The sequence below is a fragment of the Zingiber officinale genome, chromosome 1A (genome assembly GCF_018446385.1).
Source record: "Zingiber officinale cultivar Zhangliang chromosome 1A, Zo_v1.1, whole genome shotgun sequence".
Classification (NCBI taxonomy): Eukaryota; Viridiplantae; Streptophyta; class Magnoliopsida; order Zingiberales; family Zingiberaceae; genus Zingiber; species Zingiber officinale.
Genome location: NC_055987.1, coordinates 69,691,202 through 69,714,747, shown reverse-complemented (window position 1 = coordinate 69,714,747; position 23,546 = coordinate 69,691,202).

Here is a 23,546-nt window from a genome sequence, read left to right as displayed (position 1 = left end):
ACTAGGGTTTTCCATCTGCATAGCTTCACTCACTAGGACTTTCTTCTGCCTGGCTTCACTCACCAGGACTTTTCTTCTGCCTGGCTTCACTCACCAGGACTTTCATTTTGCCTAACATCCCAGTTAGGACTTCCCAGTCAAGTATCCAGTCAACCTTGACCTACTTGACTCTTCTTCAATCAATATCTTATTGTCAAACATCTAAACCCAAACCAAGACTCAGCTTGGTTACCCAGGTCAACCTTGACCTGAGGGATATTGCACCAACACATTCCACTAGAGAACTATTATTGAACTACCGCACCAATCCCAAATTACATTTTTGGGCTCCTTCTTATTATGAGTGTGTTAGTCTCCCTGTGTTTAAGATATCGAATGTCCACTAATTAAGTGAGTTACTGACAACTCATTTAATTAATATCTTAGTCCAAGAGTAGTACCACTCAACCTTATCATCATGTCGGACTAAGTCCACCTGCAGGGTTTAACATGACAATCCTTATAAGCTCCTCTTGAGGACATTATCAACCTAGTATCTCTAGGACACAGTTTCCTTCTATAATCAACAACACACACTATAAGTGATACCATTTCCCAACTTATCAGGCTTATTGATTCATCGAACTAAATCTCACCCATTGATAAATTAAAGAAATAAATATCAAATATATGTGCTTGTTATTATATTAGGATTAAGAGCACACACTTCCATAATAACCGAGGTCTTTGTTTCTTTATAAAGTCAGTATAAAAGAAACGACCTCAAATGGTCCTACTCAATACACTCTGAGTGTACTAGTGTAATTATACAGTCAAGATAAACTGATACCTAATTACACTACGACCTTCCAATGGTTTGTTCCTTTCCATTTTGGTCGTGAGCTACTGTTTATAATCTATAAGGTACTGATAACATCATCTTCTATATGTGACACCACATACTATGTTATCTACAATATAAATTAATTGAACAACTACAAACAAATGTAGATTAATTGACCAAATGTGATTCTTTATTTCACATAAATGTTTACAAAAGCTTAGGCTTTCAGTATCACTCCAACACATATTATATCATGAGCATAGCATATCATATCATGGAACATAGCTTATCTCATAACATAAGGCATAACATATCATATCATGAAGCATGGAACTTAAACTAATCACATATCAAAGATCATACATCATGAGAAAACATAAGCATGCTTGGTTAGATTCACTCTAGACCCATTTATCCACCTTGGCCGAAACCTTACTAAATGGGATTTCCATTTTTTTTTTTCCACTATAAGAAGCATGAAACTAAAGCCACCCATAGATAAATAACCATATATCATAAAGAAGCATAACAGGCATGGCTAGTTTGCAAGACATGGCTCTAAGTCTCTACACTTACTTGGTCGAACCCTATGGTGAAGTTCTAAGTTTCATTTGTGTAACATGTAGCATGAAAGCTTATCTAACAATATACAAAAGATCATATATCGTGTAGAAACATAACCAAGCATGATTAGGTTTCAAAAATTTACCCTAGGCTTGGCATTCCCTCTTGGCCGAAACCTACATCTAGGGTTTTAAGTTTTTTTTTTTTCTAATGCCACATGTAACATAATGACTTAACCAAACTACATACAAGATATCATACCTCATGAGTAAGCACAAATAAACTTAATTAGATTTCAAAACTTTTCTCTAAGCTTTGCATTTCACCTTGGTCGAACCCTATAAATGGGGTTTTAAATTTTTCTAATGCAACATGTAACATAATGACTTAACCTAACCACATACAAGATATCATACCTCATGAACAAGCATAAATAAGCATGATTGGGTTTCAAATTTTGACCCTAAGCTTGGTATCATGTCTTGGCCGAAACTTTACACTAGGGTTTCTATCATTTTTGTTACCACATGAAGCATAACAATCTAAGCTATCAACATATAAAAATTCATATATCATGAAGGAGCATAAACAACATATAAACCCATCTTGGCAGAAACTTTACATTAGGGTTTTCCTCATTTTTGTTACCACATGAAGCATAAAAACCTAAGCTATCAACATATAAAAATTCATATATCATAAAGGAACATAAACAACATATTTCCTTTTCAAAATTTTTGCCCTAACTCTAATAACCCATCTTGGCCGAAACTTTACATTAGGGGTTTCCTCATTTTTGTTACCACATGAAGCATAAAAACCTAAGCTATCAACATATAAAAATTCATATATCATGAAGGAGCATAAACAAGCATGTTGTCAAAAGAAACTTTGTTTTCCACCATTACTTTTAGTCTTAGCTGAAACATTCAAGGGGATTCTAGATTTCTTTCTTTTTTTTTTCTCACATAAAACATAACTTGTAACTTATTAACCCTAAGTGACCACCCATTTTATCTTGGCCGAAATTTCAAGAAGAATCTCTAAGGTTTCAAAAACATCTACATATAAAATGATCGACAACTACTTGTACTGTAGTGAGGGGATACTCACATCCTTTCGCTTGATTTCCTTAGGGAAGTAACCTTGATTGTGGAGCCTTCCTTTGCTTGGGTTTCGGCAATGAAGGTGGGGAAGGGCTTGGTCACGGTGGAGAGAAGGAGGGAGGAGGAAGAGAAAAAAAATGAAATCTCTTCTTTAATTTCCCCTTTTATTCTTCATGAGAGGAGGAAGGGAAAATGCACTTTTCCTTCTCCTTTCTTTTACTCACTCTTAATGAAAAGAAGAAGCAAGGCTCATCTTTTCATTTGAGAGGAAGAAGGCAACTCCAACTTCTCCTTCTAAGTGAAGAGAGCCTTCACTTCCTTACCTTTAACCATGATTTCCCTCTCCTTTCTAACAATAATTACTCTTGGTCTATTGGTTGACATATTCATGTATTTAGTGAGAGATCCAAGGTTCAAGTCCTAGGTCTTGTATCTTTTTTCTTTTTTTGGCTAATGTTTACCTAAGGCCTATTTTTATTCATGATAAAAATATCTAAAATCTTGCTAAGTACCCTATGGGTGTTACACTAAGGGTAAGGGGTTGTTCATACCCCATAAATAGCAAAAGAAAATCTAAACTTGCTGGAATTAGACTTCTATTAATTGTCTGTTGAAAAACTCAAACTAAAGAAGGAAACAAAGATCCGAAAACTACTCCTACTGCAGGCGAGAGCACTTACCTATGTGCTCTTGAACTTACAGCCGAGAAGAGAAGCTTCTAGGGTTTCAGAGGGCTTGAAATCTCGGCCTCTTCTTCGTGCCTACGGGTTCTCCTCGACGAGAGGGTCTTGAATCTGTGAAGAGCTCACGGAATTACCCCTTGGCCGACCGCCGGAGATGAAGCCCTAGCTTCGGCTTCGTTTTCGCCCAAGCAGTGTCGTCGCACGCGAGAGAGGTGAGGATGTGAGGGTTTTGGTCGTGAGGAAATAACCCGATTCCTTTTTATACCAATGGGTATTCTCGGTTTCAGTTATTACTTAAATTTATTTCACCATTACTTTGATCACGAAACACCTGCTTGAGCGCTTGGCTATCGCGCTTCGCTTAAGTCTTGGATCGGGTCGGTTGCAACTTCTTTTGGTAAAAATACCAAACGAACTCTAAAAATTTCATAAAATACTCTAAAAATTCCTAAAAATCTCTAGAATATTCCTAAAGCATTTCTAAATATTTATAAGCACTTTTAGAACTCCAAACAATGAAATTTGGGGTGTTACACAAATCTTGGTACTTCTTTCTAGTTTTCCATTTCAGTAATCATATGGCCCAAAACGAAGGCTTCAGCACCGCGCGCCCACCACTCTTCATCGGAGATGACTTCCCATATTAGAAGAGGAGAATAGAAGTATACCTCAAGATACACATCGACCAATGGATCTCGATCCGACGTGGGTATCAGACACCAGTTGACTAAGCTACTAAAACACTTGTGGATCCAGACAATTGGTACCCAGGACAATCTAATCGAACTTTATGAGGGCACCAGCGACGCAAAGGTAACAAAAAGAGACCTCTTACTAAATTCATTATTCAACATTAAAATGCAGGATGGAGAAATGACAACGCAACTCCATGTAAGGATCAAAGACATCCTCAATGGACTGCACCTTATTGGCCACAAACTTCAAAACTCGGATGTTATAAAGTATGCTTTAAATTTGTTTTCTCGAAATGCACTATGGGCATCCATAATGGATGCCTATAAAGTTTCAAGGAACTTGAATAAGCTAAAATTAGAAGAATTAGAGTTGTAAGAACAAACTAACTCCCAAAAGATCGAGAAAGGTATATCATTTCTTGTAGGTTCTATAAATCAAACAAAGAACAAGACCAAGCAAAAGACAGAATCTAAGTCTGACTCAGACTCGGATCTAGAAAAGCAATTGGTGAACATGGTAAGGAGAATGTTTACTAAAAAGAAGAAGGATTTCAGCACAAAGGACATCTAAAAGATGATCAAGCCCAACATCAGCAAGTCAAGCATCACTTGCTTTGGATGCAATAAAAAGGATCACTATTAGCACGAGTGTCCGAACATCAAAGAAGATAAACCCAAGAACCTCAAGAAAAAGAAGACACTCAAGGAGACTTGGGATGAGTCATCTTCGGAGGAATCAGATAACGACGAACCAAAGCACAATAACTATCTAACACTGATGGCAACCAGACCATAATCGGAAAGCGAATTGAAACAAGACAAAAAGTCAAAATATGAGTCGAGTCACGAGTTTGCACTTGTTTCTAAAGGTTCCACCAAGGTAAACTTTGTTCTAAGCTCTAGATTTTTCAAAATTATTTCATGTCTATATAAGAAATTATCTACTGCTGAAAGTTAAATAGATACACTTAGTAAAGAAAATAAGGATCTAAAAGAACAACTTGAATCAAACCCTAAACCAAGTCAGCTTGAAAATTTAATTCAGAATACCAAACTTAAAGAAGAAAATTGGGAATGTGTATGATAGACTAGGATTCTTATTATGAAATAAATTTTCAAATAACTTGCAAATTCTAGGAAAATTGATTAATTATGTTTTCTCAAATTCTCATTTCCCTAATATTTCAAAAGAAAAATGATATGCAGAGGGAAAATCTCAAGGATAGACACATAAACTGATGAGGCTCACAAAAGTGAAAATGGTGGGCCATTAATTTATGTGTCTATCCCTAAGCTTTTCTTTGAGATTTTTTCCCTCTGTGTATCATTACTCATTTTAAAATTTGTTTCAGCCTTAGTCTAGGATGAATCCCTAAAAAGCATGATCCTATAGATCTAGGCAACGAGCATCTCACAAGAACACTAGGTCTATCTTGATTGTGTATTCAAAAACTTAGAATGGTGTGAGATGCGTTGGTATTTTACTTGAACTTCAGATGCTTATATCAGTGCATCAACATAAGTCTGTGCGAAAAATACAATAGTACATTGATCAAGTTAAGTAATCCTTTTTCAGTAAATTTCTAACTGGACATTAATACTTAACTTGATTAATCAAGTGAATACAACAATCTTTTAACAGTTAGTTAGTAACTGAAGATTAGACATTTAAAGATAATTTGTAAATGAACATCAGATTAAGGGGGAGGATATTTCAAAATTATTATTTTTCTTTGAAATTTTTTTGAGACAAATGTCTTTTCAAAATATGTTACAAAATTTTATGTTTTCAAAAGTCGTGAAAAACTCTCTTTTGAAATATTGACCTTAATAGCCTTGAAAATTAACTTTAAATTTGCAAAATACTTTCAAAAACTTCTTTTAAAAGTTACTTTAAAAATACTCTTATACTTTTTCAAATGTCTGTTTTGAAAAATCAAATGAAAAGTATTTTTCAAAAACATTCTTTGGTAGTTTCCTTGAAAATATTTTGTGAAATCATTTTGAAAATTACTTTATAAGCTTAAAAATGTTTGAAAATTAATTTAAAAATATTGTAGCCTTGAAAAATTAAAACATTAAAAATTACTTTGCCATAAATTATTTTTGAAAAATATTTTGAAATCTATCTTGAAAAATAGTTTGTAAAATTCTTATAAAATTTAGCTTTATAAAATGGTTATTTTTGCAAAATTTACTTTTCAAAATTTTGAAAGCCTTTTATAAATTTTAAAAATTTCTTTCAAAATACTTTAGAAAATTTTCTTATCATTAACTCTTCCCTGAAATAGACTTGCAAGATTATATAAAAAACTTCGAAAATTTTGTTGCTTAATATGCCTACTTGTTTGCTTCCACTTACTTATTTGCATGTTGTTTTTTTTATGAATGTCAAAGGGGGAGGGTAAGGGTTAAGTAAGAAAAACTAAAGACAATTAAAAATTTTAAAAATCTTAATCCTAAAATGATCGAGAGAATAAAATAGAAATTGAAGTTATTTAATTTTTTTCTCTTGAATCATTTTTATTGCAATTTCTTTTTGTATAGTTTTCTAACTTTAACACAAATTGTCATTACATTAAAAATGTGGAGATTATTGGTGCATTTGGCACCAATGGTCAAACCTTAGTTTTGATGAATGACAAGTGGATTAAAGTTAGATGTGTAATGATCTAACCTTTTTACCAAGTGTGTAATACTTGACTGGTTTAACACTTGGCTGAAATCCAGTTAGATCTGGAAGATTTGATAGTTGGTGTAGAAGTCCAAATAGATCAAGGAGTGGCATGATATCTAACAAAAAGTTTAGCTAGGTCCGCAGGACCTGATAGCTAGCCGAAGTCCAATTGGGTTGCAGACCTGACAACTGGCGCGAAGACTTGGCAGACCGAGGTAGAGTCTGTAAGGAACTAGGGCGCTAAACACGCTTAAGCGCAGCAAAAAACTTCTAGTTCCTCCAAAAGATCCATGCGAAGGGAAAGACATGTTATAATCTATACTAAGTTTATATCATGATAGTATACCTTTGATGCATGCACACGAACTCCAGACAACTTGGATCTCAGCACGATCACACGTTCGCGCCTCTATGGTATCCACACGAACAAGTATTCGTTTGTCTCATAAACTCACAAAGTGGAGAAGGCAACCACCTAAGGTTGTGTTAGCAACCTTGATAGGAGGTGTCAGACTAGAGGATAAGAGAAGAGGAAGGAGCATGAAGAAGTACCCAAAATGAGAGAGAGAAAAATGCTTAAGTATTTTTCATCCAATGAAAATATTTAATGAGCATTAATGAATATTTACACTCCATTAAGGACCACATTTGGACCTCTTCATTTTGAATTCAATTTCAAAAATTAAATGATTCATGGAATTTCGAAATTCAATAAATTAATCTCCATTAATCCTCTTAGTGAATGAATTCACTTGAGTCTAACTCAAGTATAATCCACTTGAGTCTAACTCAAGTCCAATTCAATCGAGTCTTACTCAATTGATCTCATGCAATTTCAAATATAATGAATCACTATTTTATTAATTTGTATTGACTCCTTGAGTCTAGTTTGATTCGGACACAATCCAATAATTAAATCCAATTGAGTCTAACTCAATAAGTCTAATTCAGATTAGACTTAATCCAATGATTCATCATATGAACCCATCTCCAAATCTACTTGTTCTTTGTGTGTGACCCAATAGGTTCTCGTAACATTGGTAATGTATCCAAATCAACATTTAGATACAAAAGCAATGAGTGACATCTAGCAAGACATCATTGCTACCTAAGTGACTAGAAAGTCGAGATCCGACCTAACATGTCCGTGGCTATTATCTTGTATGACTTGGTCCCTCTATCCTTAATATTTAGATTGATTAATGAGGCATAGACCATGTCATCCTCTTAGTAACCTTTTTGTGTTTCTTGATCTCTAAGTAAACACACTCAATCAAATAAGCTTAATATCTCATATTGCCTCATTTGCACATGACCATGCCTTCTTGTGTCCTACTAATCAAGAGGCCCATAGATATCACTTCCGTCATATGGAAGGGATAGATCTCATTTACATCACTCATATCCCTCTGCATAATTCATTGCATACCCAGTGGTCGACTTTATTGTCCACCTTATTACATATGGCGTTTACCGATACCAAAGTACACAACTCTTTATGTAGGGAACCGTAAGGACTATTCATACCAATAGTCACATGAGAATGTTTATGGCACTCATATAACGATCCATGAAACATTCTCATGGTGGTCATTCAGTATATATTCTCTAATATATACTCATATGTCAACCTAATATCTCATATCCATGACTTGTGAGATCAAGTCATCCGTTGACCTACATACTAGTCTCAACGCATTAATATTGTCCTTGTATATTAATGCTTGACTAGAAATTGTTAAGAGTAGTATTCCATGTATATCTACAATATTTCACTATTAATCCAACCAATTGATGTGTTGTAGATAATAACCTACTACCAAAGGACATTATTATACTTATTCAATCGGCACTGAACTGAAATAAATATAATAACCAACTTTGCCTTTTATTAATAATGAAATATGATACAAAATGAACCATTTATAATCATCTCATAATTGGTACTAGGGCTAATACTAACAGAGTCAAGTAATTATGCAAGGTAAGTAAGGTAAGTCACTGGAGGAGAGTGTTCTAGTGATGATGAGTCCCAATTTGGGATTTTAGGTGTAGGTCCAATTTAGGATTATTTCAGAAACCTAAATTAAGACTATGACGAGATCCTAGTCTCGGGGAGATAGGATCTAATTACTAAATTACTTATTTTTATTGTGTTAACTTCGTCTTATAGGATATACTTTGTTTTGTTGGACTAACATATTTTACAAGATAAAAGAAACACAACATATCTCGGGTGAACAGTACCCAAGGCACCTTCCATGCGAAGGAAGCCATCTTGAGCTAAGCAATGGAAGACGCCTTCAGTTGGATAACGCAGAAGACCTTGGCAACGATAAGACACTATTTTCTTGGAATAAAATTTTACCTATGGAAGGTGTCTTGAGTGCTATGGAAGGAGCCTTCAACACTCTATAAACGAAAGTTTCGAACAGTGCAATCAACACAACTTTTCTATAAACCTTTACGCATCTATTCGACGCTCCGATCGCTCCAACTTCATACTGTTGCTTTGCTATGATGCTACTATGCCCGACTATTGCTGAGGAGTGATCCCACTTTGAACCTGATCTAATCATCTATAAGTGTTGGGTAACAAAGTTTTCTTTGTGTATTTAATTATTGCTTAACAGGAAAGTATAGCTTGTTACACTTATCATATCATATCTTTTCTATTATACTTGTTTCCCTCTTTTGGCGATTCTAGAAAAGGATTATAGTGAATTGCCCATCGATACAGTCCGCGGGATTATGGATCTTGAAGTAGGAGTTGCTAAAAGCTCCAAACCAAGTAACAGATCGAGTTCTTGCTTATTTTATTTTTGTATTTAGTTTTTCACTACATGCTTATTTTGTAAAGTGAAAAAGACAAGTTTTTAAAAAAAATCACATGATTCACCCTCCTTCTCACGTGCGTAATAATCTAACACCTAGGTAGTTATTAATCCAAGGCATTGAAATAGGTCCACTAGAAATCTCCTTTGATGAAGGTGGAGAAGCCTCTTACACTCTTTGAAAGCTCAGAAAAAAAACTAGAAATAAGTTCCAAAAGTTGTTGTTCAATTGTTCTTTAATTCCTAGTTCCTAGAGGTTTTTTATAATCTCCTGAGATGATGTTACCATTGGTTTACGTGGTTCGAAGGCTCCTTCAAGGACATCTGAGGTACCCTCAATTGGATAAACTTTTATCCACATAATAACAGTCACTTAACGACTCTGTCGCGTTGGACAACCTTTAATGTGCTTGAAGGTGCCTTTGGTATTATTCATCCGAGGTGCCCTCAAGTACATTGGAGGTGCCTCGGGGTCCCATGTATAGCAGCTTCGTTGTTGAAGCTCGAGACGCCTTCAAAGCCATTGGAGGTGCCTCAAGCATTGCTTATCCGCAGTCTTTTCTCCATGCTTGCTTGGGTGATATTTCGGTTGTCTGAAATTGAGCTCACCTGAACCCAACTCTATTTTCTCCTCGAGCAGGTTTCCTCCCAATTTCTCATTTCTCAAACGTTGCGCATGTCCTTCTCGTCCACTAGTGTACTCTTCCACAGTCTCTCGTTCCTCGGATGCACTTAGTTCGTTGACTCCCTTCCCGTGTCATTGTTCTTGTCCATTGTGTCTTCCACTTGATTTCTTGTGTTTCTAAGTTACTACACACTTTGACACAAGGGTTAAACACAACAATACCTAACTTGACTCTATTGATCACATTAAAACTAACTCAGAATACTTACAGTTAGGACTTTAACCACGTATCCAACATTCTGTCCTCCATTACCTATTAAGACTTCCCCTCTCATTCAAAGTGTCTAGTCTACCGTGAGCCACTTAGACTTCACTCGCTTGTTAGCAGGGATGACAATGAGTCAAATTTGAATCAGATTCCATATCCTCCATTCTCATCGAGGATCGAATATTCATTCTCATACCTATACTCATTAAAGGATCGGATATCTTCTATACTAATATTTTTTTTCCATTCGACTATCATTATTAAAAAAATATATTAGAATTATATATATATATATATATATATATATATATATATATATATATATATATACACTCAAAGACTTAGACTAAGAAAGATGGCCACTACACTCACTTATGAATACATTGGCGCGTCATACCCTTTGACTTCCCTTCTAAGAAGTTTGATTTTAGTTACGTCAGTCTTGTCTTCAAGCCAGTTCTCCGATCAATGGCTTATCATATAATGGGAGGAAGGGAGGTTGACTTTTGATTCTATTCATGCCCAGGCATAATGAATGATTTAGAATATAACGGGAGGAAGGGAAGTTAACTTCTGACTCTATTCATGCCTAGAGTAGGACGCATAAGGAATGATTTAGAATATGGCGGGGTGGAATGGAATAATCAATATTAGAGTCGTCAATTTGGGTTAGGCCCGTTGGGTTAGCCTGCCCCGCCAAATAATTTAAGCTAGATAAATTAATATTTTATCAATCGATCATCTAGCGGGCTTAAACGGGCTAACCCGGGCGGGTTGCGGGTTGCGGGTTCAAGCGGGCCAACCCGTGGCGGGCTCGGGTTGGCCCGCGGGCCTATACAATTATATAATTTAAAAAATATATAAATTGTGATTAATCATTAAAAGCTAAATGTTTCAAGTTTCAACCTTCAACCTTCAACCTTCTCAAATTTTCTCTCTCTGTGACTGCGTCGGTGTGTCCCTTCGTCTCCCGTGAGACTGCACAAGTTGTGAGTGTGGCAGAGTGTCCAATGTCCATGACTTCTTTGATTCTTTCTAATTCCTTCGTGAGGATCGTGGATTCATGGCTCATGGGAGAGGGGCAGAGCCGCAGAGGGCGATTCACAATTCCCATTCCTCATCTTGTAAACCCTAACCCTATTCCCATTTTGCTACCCCATCCCAACCATCCGCCCTCACCGCCTCAAAGTGTGCCACCTCCAAAGTCTGAACGTCGCCTCCAAAGTTCGAAGTCCGAAGTTCGAAGTCCAAAGTTCGAATCATCTGTAAAGAAACTCTCCCGAAGAGATCAACACTCTAGTAGCCAGTAGCCGACGGTCCGACGACAACTTTGCACAACTTTCTCCATTCTCCAAACTCTTGTTTGAGGTCAGGTGAAATGTTTGCCTCTTATCTTTCTATTTCCCTTTGTTTTTCAATTTTTCTACGTAATTGTACCTTGTGGTTTGCATAGTTGTTGGACTTTTTGCCTTGTTTGCTATTTTGCTGGGAAAGTTTGATAAATTAACGTTTTGTTTCTTTTCTCGTAATGTTCTCAGTCTGATATATCTTATTTTCTTTAAATAGTTAAGAATTTGTTTGTGAAGTAGCAAGAATTTCAACTTTATTGATCAGCAATTCAGCATTCAGCAATCCCCATTTCGTTGATACCAATAAGAATATTACTCACCAAACCCACGCTCCATAACATCTGAATTGCCAAAAATTAATCTTTATTAATTACTAATTTCCTTGTTTGCTTTTATTGTTGTATTTGATTCAAATTGTTGTTGCTAACATAAAAAATAAGCATATGCTATTATACTGATTTTTTATATTTGATTTATTTTGCATAAAACTGTAATTTATTATTTCTTTTTCTTTTTTTATTACAGAATTTGAAATGGAATCTACTTCTCAAAATCAAACAACTACTTTAGAGGTTGATGAATTGAAAAGTACTAAGCAAGATGATGAGTCGATTAAAAAGTCTAGAGAAACTTCTGATATTTGGATCTATTTTAAGAAAATAAATGGGATTGATAAAGTTGAATGTAATGGGTGCAAAAAACAGTATAAATGTGGGGGTAAACATTATGGAACTTCTACATTGTGGCGCCATCTTAAAATTTGTGACAAGTTAAAGTTTCATGATGTAAGACAAATGATTCTTGATCAAGATGGGAAGATGAGATCCAAGAAAATAGATCAAAAAAATTTACGCGAGTTACTGGCTTGTGCAATCATTAGACATGATTTACCATTTTCATTTGTTGAGTACGATGGTATTAGAGATTGGATGAAGTACATAAATTCTGATATTGCTTGTATTTCTAGAAATACTCTTGTTTCTGATATTAATCGGATCTATTTGAGGGAGAAAGAGAAACTTAAGTATGTTTTGACTACTATTCATAATAGAGTTTGTTTGACTTCAGATTTGTGGACGACATGCACTAGTGAGAGTTATATTTGCTTGACTGCCCATTTTGTTGATAATGATTGGAAATTAAATAGTAAAATACTAAATTTTTCTCATATGCCTCCTCCACACTCAGGAGTTGAATTAGCTGCAAAATTATTTAAAATTTTTGAAGGAATGGGGGATTGAGAAAAAGGTTTTCTCTTTGATATTGGATAATGCATCCAGTAATGACAACATGCAAGTTCATTTGAAAGAGCAATTGTCTTTGCATGATAGCTTATTGTGTGATGGTGAATTTTTTCATGTTCGTTGTTCTGCTCATATATTGAATTTGATTGTGCAAGAAGGTTTGAAAGTTGCTACTGTAACTTTGAATAAAATTAGAGAATCAGTCAAGTATGTTAAAGGTTCAGAGACTAGGATGAAAAAGTTTGGAGAATGTATACGAGCAGTTGGTAACATTGATACTAGTATTGGCTTACGATTGGATGTGTCTACTCGTTGGAATTCAACATACTTAATGTTGGATAGTGCTATCAAATATAAAAAAGCTTTTGCTTCTCTTCAATTCAATGACAAGAATTATAAATATTGTCCTTCAAGTGAAGAATGGAAAAGAAGAGAGAAAATATGTGAGTTCCTTGAACCATTTTATGATACTACCAATTTAATCTCTAGTTCTTCTTATCCTACATCAAATTTATATTTTATGCAAGTCTGGAATATTGAAGTTTTGTTAAAGGAAAACTTATCTAATGAAGATGAGGTGATAAGTTCTATGTGCAAGAGAATGATGGAGAAGTTTGACAAGTATTGGACTTAATATAGCATAGTTCTTGCATTTGGAGCTATTCTTGACCCACGAATAAAGCTTTCAATGTTGGAGTTTTTTTATACTAAGGTTGAGAGTGATTATGTTAAATTCCAAAAGAAGATGGAACTTGTGAAGACAAAATTGTATAAGCTTTTTTATCAATATTCTAATATCAGCAAGACAAGTTCTTCACAATGCCAACCACAATGTTCTTCTTGTTAGCTAGAGCCCTAGAGCCAATCATTTGATGATTGTATTTTTGGACTTATTGTATCATATTCTATATAAATAAAGGCATTTGGATTTTGGTTATTATACTTACTTGTATTGATGCCAAATAAACTAAGTATAATAATGTCCTTGAGTAGATGGTTCTCACCTATATCAATCGGTTAGTTAAACCGATAGTGAGATGATATAGGGAACACTACTCTTAATCATTCCTAGTCGAGTATTAACATTCAGGGACAATGTTAATGCAATAAGACTAGCATGTAGGTCAACTTGATGACTTGATCTCATAAGTCATGGATATAGAGATATCAAGTTGACACATGGGTATACATTAGAGAATATATACTGAATGACCCGCCATGAGAAAGTATCATGGATCGTTATATGAGTGTCATATACTTTCTCATGTGACTATTAGTATGACTATTGGTCCTTAGACCTGAAGTCACCATGGTTCCCTACATAAGGAGTTATGTACTTTGGTTTCGTCAAACGTCACCCGTAACTGGGTGGACTATAAAGGTGATTACTGGGTATATAACGAATTATGCAGAGGGATGTGAGTGATGTAGATGTGATCTATCCCTCCCATATGACGGGAGCGACATCGGTATTCTTGATAGAGTTAGACCACGAAGTGTATGGCCATGCCCAAATGAGTCAACATGAGATGTTGAGCTCATTTGATCGAGTGAGTCTACTTGGAGTTCAAGATTTAGATTGATTAGAGGATGACACGGTCTATGCCTCACATTGATCAATCTAGGTGTCTAGGATAGAAGGACAATGTCACATATTGTGAGGAGTCACAATTAGTAGTCACAAGGTGATGTTGGATCTCAACATTCTTGTAACATTGGGTAGTAATGATGTGTTGCTAGATACCGCTCATTACTTATGCTTCTAAATGGGTTTAGGGGCATTGCCAACGTTACAAGAACCTATAGGGTCACACACTAAGGACATTTAGATGGAGATTAGGTTCATATGATGAACCAAGAGGATTAGATTCATTTGATGAATCAAATTGGATTAAGAGTAATCCTAATTGGGCTAATTGAGTTAGACTCAAGTTGATTCAATTGTTTAATGAGTCTAATTTGGATTATGACTCATTAAATCAATTTAATTAAATGAATTAAATTCATTATATTAAATTGGCTTGAATTAAATGGTTGGATTAGATCAACCATGAGAGAGATTAAGTCAAACTAATTCATTATATTAAATTGGCTTGAATTAAATGGTTGGATTAGATCAACCATGAGAGAGATTAAGTCAAGTTTGACTTGACTTGAGAGGAAGATGAAGAGTCAAGTTTGACTTGACTTTATGCCACCTCATTGGTGAGTGGGCAAGATGTGGACCAATGATAATGCTCCACATCATCATGGTTGCTTATGTGGAATGCCACCTCATGGGAGTTACCAAGAGTTGTGACTCTTGGCATTCCATGGGAGTTACTCATGCTCTTAATGTGGCCGGCCACATGAATGGGTGTGATAAGTTTCATTTTAGAATTAATCTCATTCATTCCTTCATCTTCTTCCTTGCTCCAATTTTGCTCTCCCTCTCCTCTCTTGGCCGAACCATCCAAAGGTGCTAGCACACCTTGTTTTGGTCATCTCCACCTAGTGTGTTCGTGTGGATACATATAGAGAAGTATCTATCCTTGATACTTTCGAGATCCGATGAATCTTGGACGAGCGGGATACGAAAAAGGGCACGCATCGAAGGTAAAGATCTTCATCATGTAGATCTAGAAGTTTTGTAACTCGTACTCGTATGTCTTTGAAGTTTTCTTCGCACGAGATCCGTTGGCTAGGGTGATTCGGGGTTTCCGCGATGCGAAAAAGCGATTTTCGCGGCCCGAAAAACCCAACTGTGGTATCAGAGCCACGTGCGAAACTTGTACGAGTTTAATTTGATTTTTATGAAAAATTAAAGCTACTGTACATTTCTGTAAATTTATGATTTTTATAGTTTTAAGAGTAATATTTCTCGTAGAAGCGAAGCACAAGTGTTTATACACTTGCAGGCTTCGACTACCGAGAAGTTTTTCCCAAAACGGCATCGTTTCGACCCAAATTTTTTTGGGACAGTGGGATAAGGTGATCTTGGATCGCTTAGGAGCAACTCGCGATGGTTAGATCACGGGTAGGGGTACTGCCCCTAACCCCGCAAGGGGATTTGCTCCGCGATTACGCCCGAAATCGCTAATCGGGACCGCCGGGAAAAATTTTACTCATAAAATCTGTAAAATTATGAAAAATTACAGAAAAATTACAGAAATATATAATTTTGAATTATATATTAATTTTGTGATAGTCATGGCCCAAAGACCCAATTCGATTGGACAATTGTGTTGTAATTCATAATACGACCTGCGTGCCGTTATGTGATGTGCGTGCTTGTATTTTATTTTTATTTTATTTTTCGCGACTTGCACGTCGTGCCTTTCTTTTATTCTGGTTGTAAATTAGATTTAGACTCGAATGTAACTCGAGTTTCAAAATTGTAATGTACAAAAATTGGAGCTGTGGAAGGTCCACTCGAGACGGAGTTACGAGGAAGGCGCGAGCAACACAAGGTGGTCAAAAGGAAGGCGCTTGAGAAGTTGACCTTAGGTTGACCATCCGGTTTTCTCATTGGCTTGAGAAGATCGTAGTAGGGCCATGACTAATCACAAAACTTAGTTAATTACTTGTGTATATGATGCATGTTTAATTAAGTAATTAATTAGTGCCTAGCGATTAAGATTATATCTAAATCGTGCACAAGATGCACCCTTACGATTAGATTAGATCTACATCGTGTACAAGATGCACTCTATCGATTAGATTAGATCTATTTCGTGTATATGATACAACATCATTCAGATTAGATCTAAATCACGACAACTCAAAATGCCTACCATGCCGTGATACCTACCACTACCTCGATCGCATGATGTTGTTGAATCTGCCAAAGCAGAGCAACACATACTATCTTGGTAGGGTACGGAGGGACAATCTTGGTCCCGCCTATCAACACATGGGCGAGTTCAAACTCAATTAGATTGAGTATTCCTAGTTTACTTGGTTGGATCGAGTACAACTATAGACATTCTTCCAATGGTTGGAAAGGTAGGACAAAATCACGTTTATATTAATTCTCGGGCGTATTAGCCAAAGCTAACTCAAGTTTTAATATAAATACGGATTTTATCCTATAAACAAGAGTTGCATAGAGATGTAATTGGTAATCGTTACCTACCGATCATACTAAATCTTGGGCGTATTAGCCAAAGCTAACTCAAGGGTTAGTATGATGTGGATCTTGTCCCACATGAATTATAGAATTCAGTGGGAGCATCATTTAGTTAAAGGCCTAATTAAATGATTAAGAATATGATATTTATTTCTGCTTTTATTCTGTTGTAGATAACCATGACGTCAAATACGAACACCTTCGCCCTGCGATCTGTCCTTGAGAAGGACAAGCTCAACGGAGCAAACTTCCTGGACTAGTACAGGAACCTGAGAATAGTTCTCACTCAGGAACGTAAACTATACGTTCTGGAGCAGCCCATTCCGGAGGCTCCTCCTGCCACTGCCAAGCGAGCTGACCGAGATGCTTTCAAGAAGCATCAAGATGACGCATTAGATGTGTCCTGTCTAATACTCGCGACCATGAACTCTGAGCTTCAGAAGAAACACGAGTTAATGGGCGCTTATGATATGGTTGAACATCTTCGTCAACTGTATCAAGGTCAAGCGAGGCATGAGAGATTTGAGATCTCAAGGGCACTGTTTCAGTGCAAGATGTCAAACGGGGCTCCAGTAGGCCCATATGTACTCAAAATGATTGGGTACATAGAAAACCTACAAAGGTTGGGGTTCCCTCTTGGCCAAGAGATGGCCACTGACCTGATCTTGCAATCCTTGCCGAATAGCTACAGTCAATTCGTTCTAAACTACAATTGACAAGCCATTGCCCGAGCTCCTTAGATGTTAAGAACTGCTGAGCTAAACCTTAAGAAGGCTAAGCCCATTCTGATGGTTCGGAAACATAAGGGCAAGGCAAGCCCAAAGGCAAGGGAAAGTCCCAAGCCAAGGGCAAAGGCAAGGCCTTGAAGCCAAAGGAGGGGTCGCCAAGGATGCTATGGAAGAGGAACTGCAAGGTATACTTGGAGGATCTTAAGTAGAAGCGAAGTGAGACTTCCACTTCAGGTATATATGTTATAGAAGTCAATCTATCTATTTCTACATCATGGGTATTAGATACTGGATGTGCTTCTCACATTTGTACTGATGTGTAGGCGCTGAGAAATAGCAGGGCATTGACAAAGGGCGAGGTGGACCTACGAGTAGGCAATGGAGCACGGGTTGCTGCTGTTGCTGTAGGGACTTACTTTTTATCTCTGCCCTCTGGGCTTGTACTAGAGTTAGACGATTGTTGTTATGTGCCTACATTAACTAAGAACATTATTTCAGTTTCTTGTTTGGACAAGAAAGGTTTCTCGTTTACTATAAAGAATAAATGTTGTTCCGTTTATTTAAACGATATGTTCTATTGTAGTGCACCTCTGTTAAACGGACTCTATATTCTAGACCTTGAGAGCCCTATCTATAACGTAAATACCAAGAGGTTCAAGTCAAATGACATGAACCAAACTTACCTTTGGCACTGTCGCTTAGGTCATATAAATGACAAACGCTTATCTCAACTCTATAAGGATGGTTTGTTGGACTCATTTGATTTTGAATCATATGAGATATGCGAGTCATGCCTACGAGGCAAGATGACCAAGACTCCCTTTAGTGGGCACAGCGAGAGAGCAACTGATTTGTTAGGACTCATACATAGTGATGTATGTGGCCCTTTCAATGTTGCTGCTAGAGGTGGTTATAGGTACTTCATTACATTCTTGATGATTTTAGTAGATATGGTTATGTGTACTTAATGACATATAGTCTCGAATCCTTTGAAAAGTTCAAAGAATTCAAGAATGAAACAGAACCAACTGCAAGAGTATTAAGATACTTCGATCAGATCGAGGTGGAGAATACCTTAGCCATGAGTTTCGTGACTACCTATCTGAGTGTGGGATTCTATCCCAACTCACTCCTCCTGGAACACCACAGTGGAATGGTGTATCCGAAAGGAGGAATCGTACCCTATTAGATATGGTACGATCTATGATGAGTCACACTGATCTTCCGACATACCTTTGGGGCTATGCTCTAGACACGGCAGCTTTTATACTCAACCGAGTTCCATCCAAGGCCGTGATTAAGACACCATATAGGATATGGACTGGGAGAGATGCCCAGGTGTCTTTCATGAGGATTTGGGGTTGTGATGCTTACGTCAAGTCTCAGACAAATTAGGACCCAAATCCGACAAGTGCTATTTCATTGGATATCCCAAGGAAACTAAGGGATATTACTTCTATATTCCCAATCAGCACAAGGTAGTTGTGGCAAAGACTGGGGTCTTTATAGAAAGGGACTTTGTTTCTAGAAAGACTAGTGGGAGCGCGTTCGATCTTGAAGAAGTTCAAGATGCGAACAATAGTACTGATGCCTCGATGGAAACTGAACTGGAACCACAAAGTGTTGTGGATGATGTTCCACAAGGAGTTGAGGAACAACAACCAGTTCAAGTAGACATTCCTCTTCGCAGGTCTGATAGGGTACGTCGTCAGCCTGAGAGATACTCATTTATCTTGTCTGACCATGATGACGTTGTGCTCATAGAGGATGAGCCTACCACCCATCAGGAAGCTGTGATGAGACCAGATTCTGAAAAATGGCTAGAGGTCATGAGATCCGAAATGGAATCCATGTACACCAACCAAGTATGGACTTTGGTTGATCCACCTGAAGGGGTAAAACCCATTGGGTGTAAGTGGGTCTTTAAGAGAAAGACTGACATGGATGGACTTATTTATAAGGGTCGCTTGGTAGCTAAAGGTTTCAAGCAGATTCATGGTATTGACTATGATGAAACCTTTTCTCCAGTAGCGATGTTTAAGTCCATTCAGATCATGCTTGCTATTGCAGCCTACCATGACTATGAGATATGGCAGATGGATGTCAAAACCGCGTTTCTGAATGGAAACTTACTCGAGGATGTGTACATGACACAACCTGAGGGTTTTGTAGATCCACAGCATACTAGTAGAGTATGCAAGCTGCATAGGTCCATTTATGGACTAAAGCAAGCTTCTCGGAGCTGGAATCTTCGATTTGATGATGCAATCAAACAGTTTGATTTCATCAAGAACGAAGATGAACCTTGTGTCTACAAGAAGGTTGTAGGGGATATAGTTGTCTTCCTCATATTGTATGTGGATGACATACTACTCATTGGGAAAGACATCCCTATGCTTTAGTCTGTCAAGACCTGGCTAGGGAGTTGCTTCTCAATGAAGGACTTAGGTGAGACATCTCGTATTCTAGGGATACAGATCTATAGAGATAGATCTAAGAGATTGTTTGGCCTAAGTCAGAGTACATACATTGACAAGGTACTCCTTCGGTTTGCCATGCAGAACTCCAAGAAGGGATTTCTGCCGATGTCACATGGCGTGAGTCTTTCGAAGACTCAAGGTCCCTCTTCTAGAGAGGAGAGAGACCGCATGGATCAGATCCCTTATTCCTCAGCCATAGGATCGATCATGTACGCCATGCTATGTACTCGACCTGATGTCTCGTATGCTTTGAGCATGACGAGCAGATACCAGTCAAATCCAGGTGAAAGTCACTAGATAGCGGTCAAGAATATTCTTAAGTATTTAAGAAGGACTAAAGAATATTTCTTGATATATGGAGGCAATGATGAGCTAGCTGTAAAGGGTTACAGTGATGCTAGCTTCCAGACCGACCAGGATGACTATAGATCGCAGTCGGGGTTCGTATTTTGCATTAATGGTGGTGCTGTCATTGGAAGAGTTCAAGCGGGATCGATGGTCGATTCTACAAGTCGAGTACATTCTTGCATCGAGGCGAAAGGAGGCGGTTGGATCCGCAAGTTCATCATCGAACTTGGGGTGGTTAGCATTCCTGACCCCATTGAGCTCTATTGTGACAACAATGGAGCTATAGCACAGAAGGAACCTCGCTCACACCAATGGACCAAACACATACTACGCTTCCATCTCATTCGAGAGATCATCGAGAGAGGAGATGTGAAGATTTGCAGAGTACCTACAGAGGCTAACATCGCAGATCCCTTGACCAAGGCTTTGGCACAGAAGAAGCATGATGGTCACACTAGGTCATTTGGGCTTAGAGCCTACACTGATTGGCACTAGTGCTAGTGGGAGATTGTTAGCTAGAGCCCTAGAGCCAATCATTTGATGATTGTATTTTTGGACTTATTGTATCATATTCTATATAAATAAAGGCATTTGGATTTTTGTTATTATACTTACTTGTATTAGTGCCAAATAAACTAAGTATAATAATGTCCTTGAGTAGATGGTTCTCACCTATATCAATCGGTTAGTTGAACCGATAGTGAGATGATATAGGGAACACTACTCTTAATTATTCCTAGTCGAGTATTAACATTCAGGGACAATGTTAATGCAATAAGATTAGTATGTAGGTCAACTCGATGACTTGATCTCACAAGTCATGGATATAGAGATATCAAGTTGACACATGGGTATACATTAGAGAATGTATACTGAATGACCCGCCATGAGAAAGTATCATGGATCATTATATGAGTGTCATATACTTTCTCATGTGACTATTAGTATGACTATTAGTCCTTAGACCTGAAGTCACCATGGTTCCCTACATAAGGAGTTATGTACTTTGGTTTCGTCAAACGTCACCCGTAACTGGGTGGACTATAAAGGCGATTACTGGGTATATAACGAATTATGTAGAGGGATGTGAGTGATGTAGATGTGATCTATCCCTCCCATATGACGGGAGCGACATCGGTATTCTTGATAGAGTTAGACCACGAAGTGCATGACCATGCCCAAATGAGTCAACATGAGATGTTGAGCTCATTTGATCGAGTGAGTCTACTTGGAGTTCAAGATTTAGATTGATTAGAGGATGACACGGTCTATGCCTCACATTGATCAATCTAGGTGTCTAGGATAGAAGGACAATGTCACATATTGTGAGGAGTCACAATTAGTAGTCACAAGGTGATGTTGGATCTCAACATTCTTGTAACATTGGGTAGTAATGATGTGTTGCTAGATACCGCTCATTACTTATGCTTCTAAATGGGTTTAGGGGCATTGCCAACGTTACAAGAACCTATAGGGTCACACACTAAGGACATTTAGATGGAGATTAGGTTCATATGATGAACCAAGAGGATTAGATTCATTTGATGAATCAAATTGGATTAAGAGTAATCCTAATTGGGCTAATTGAGTTAGACTCAAGTTGATTCATGTGTTTAATGAGTCTAATTTGGATTATGACTCATTAAATCAATTTAATTAAATGAATTAAATTCATTATATTAAATTGGCTTGAATTAAATGGTTGGATTAGATCAACCATGAGAGAGATTAAGTCAAGTTTGACTTGACTTGAGAGGAAGATGAAGAGTCAAGTTTGACTTGACTTTATGCCACCTCATTGGTGAGTGGGCAAGATGTGGACCAATGATAATGCTCCACATCATCATGGTTGCTTATGTGGAATGTCACCTCATGGGAGTTACCAAGAGTTGTGACTCTTGGCATTCCATGGGAGTTACTCATGCTCTTAATGTGGCCGGCCACATGAATGGGTGTGATAAGTTTCATTTTGGAATTAATCTCATTCATTCCTTCATCTTCTTCCTTGCTCCAATTTTGCTCTCCCTCTCCTCTCTTGGCCGAACCATCCAAAGGTGCTAGCACACCTTGTTTTGGTCATCTCCACCTAGTGTGTTCGTGTGGATACATATAGAGAAGTATCTATCCTTGATACTTTCGAGATCCGACGACTCTTGGACGAGCGGGATACGAAAAAGGGCACGCATCGAAGGTAAAGATCTTCATCATGTAGATCTAGAAGTTTTGTAACTCGTACTCGTATGTCTTCGAAGTTTTCTTCGCACGAGATCCGTTGGCTAGGGTGATTCGGGTTTCCGCGACGCGAAAAAGTGGTTTTCGCGACCCGAAAAACCCAACACTTCTACCACAAATACACATCAACAAAGTGTAGGAGTTAAAGAAAAGAACAAAAGAATCATTGATGTAAGTACTTTAATTTTTTTTTTATTGTATTCTCTTATCTCTAATTGGTTTTTATTTTATTGTCACTACTATTCCACTTAATGTAGGAAATAATGGCATATGAGAGCCAAACTATTACAAGTGCTGGAAAATCTCAATTGGATCTTTATTTGGAAGAGCCAAAACTTGAATTTGCATATTATCAAGATTTAAATGCTTTGGAGCATTGGAAGAATCAAAATCATCGAAACCCAACCCTTGCACTAATGGCATGTGATGTCTTAACTATTCCTATAACTACTGTTGCATCAGAATCAACTTTTTCCATTGGTGCTCGTGTGCTTACCAAGTATAGAAGTCGCACCCTTCATGAGAAAGTACAAGCTCTTATTTGCACTCGTAATTGGTTACATGGTTATGTTATTGGTAACGTTTACAAATTTTTAGTTATGTTCTTGACTTGGTATATTAGTTTATTGTGATTTTATTTTTAATTACCTTCATCTTTGTATATTTTATATGTAGATAAAGATAATGAAGACGATGCAAGTATTAAAACAACCTTGTCTAAGGAAGGATCAAATGATCTAGAAGATATTGATGCAGAGAAAGGAGATGATGGAGAATTAGAA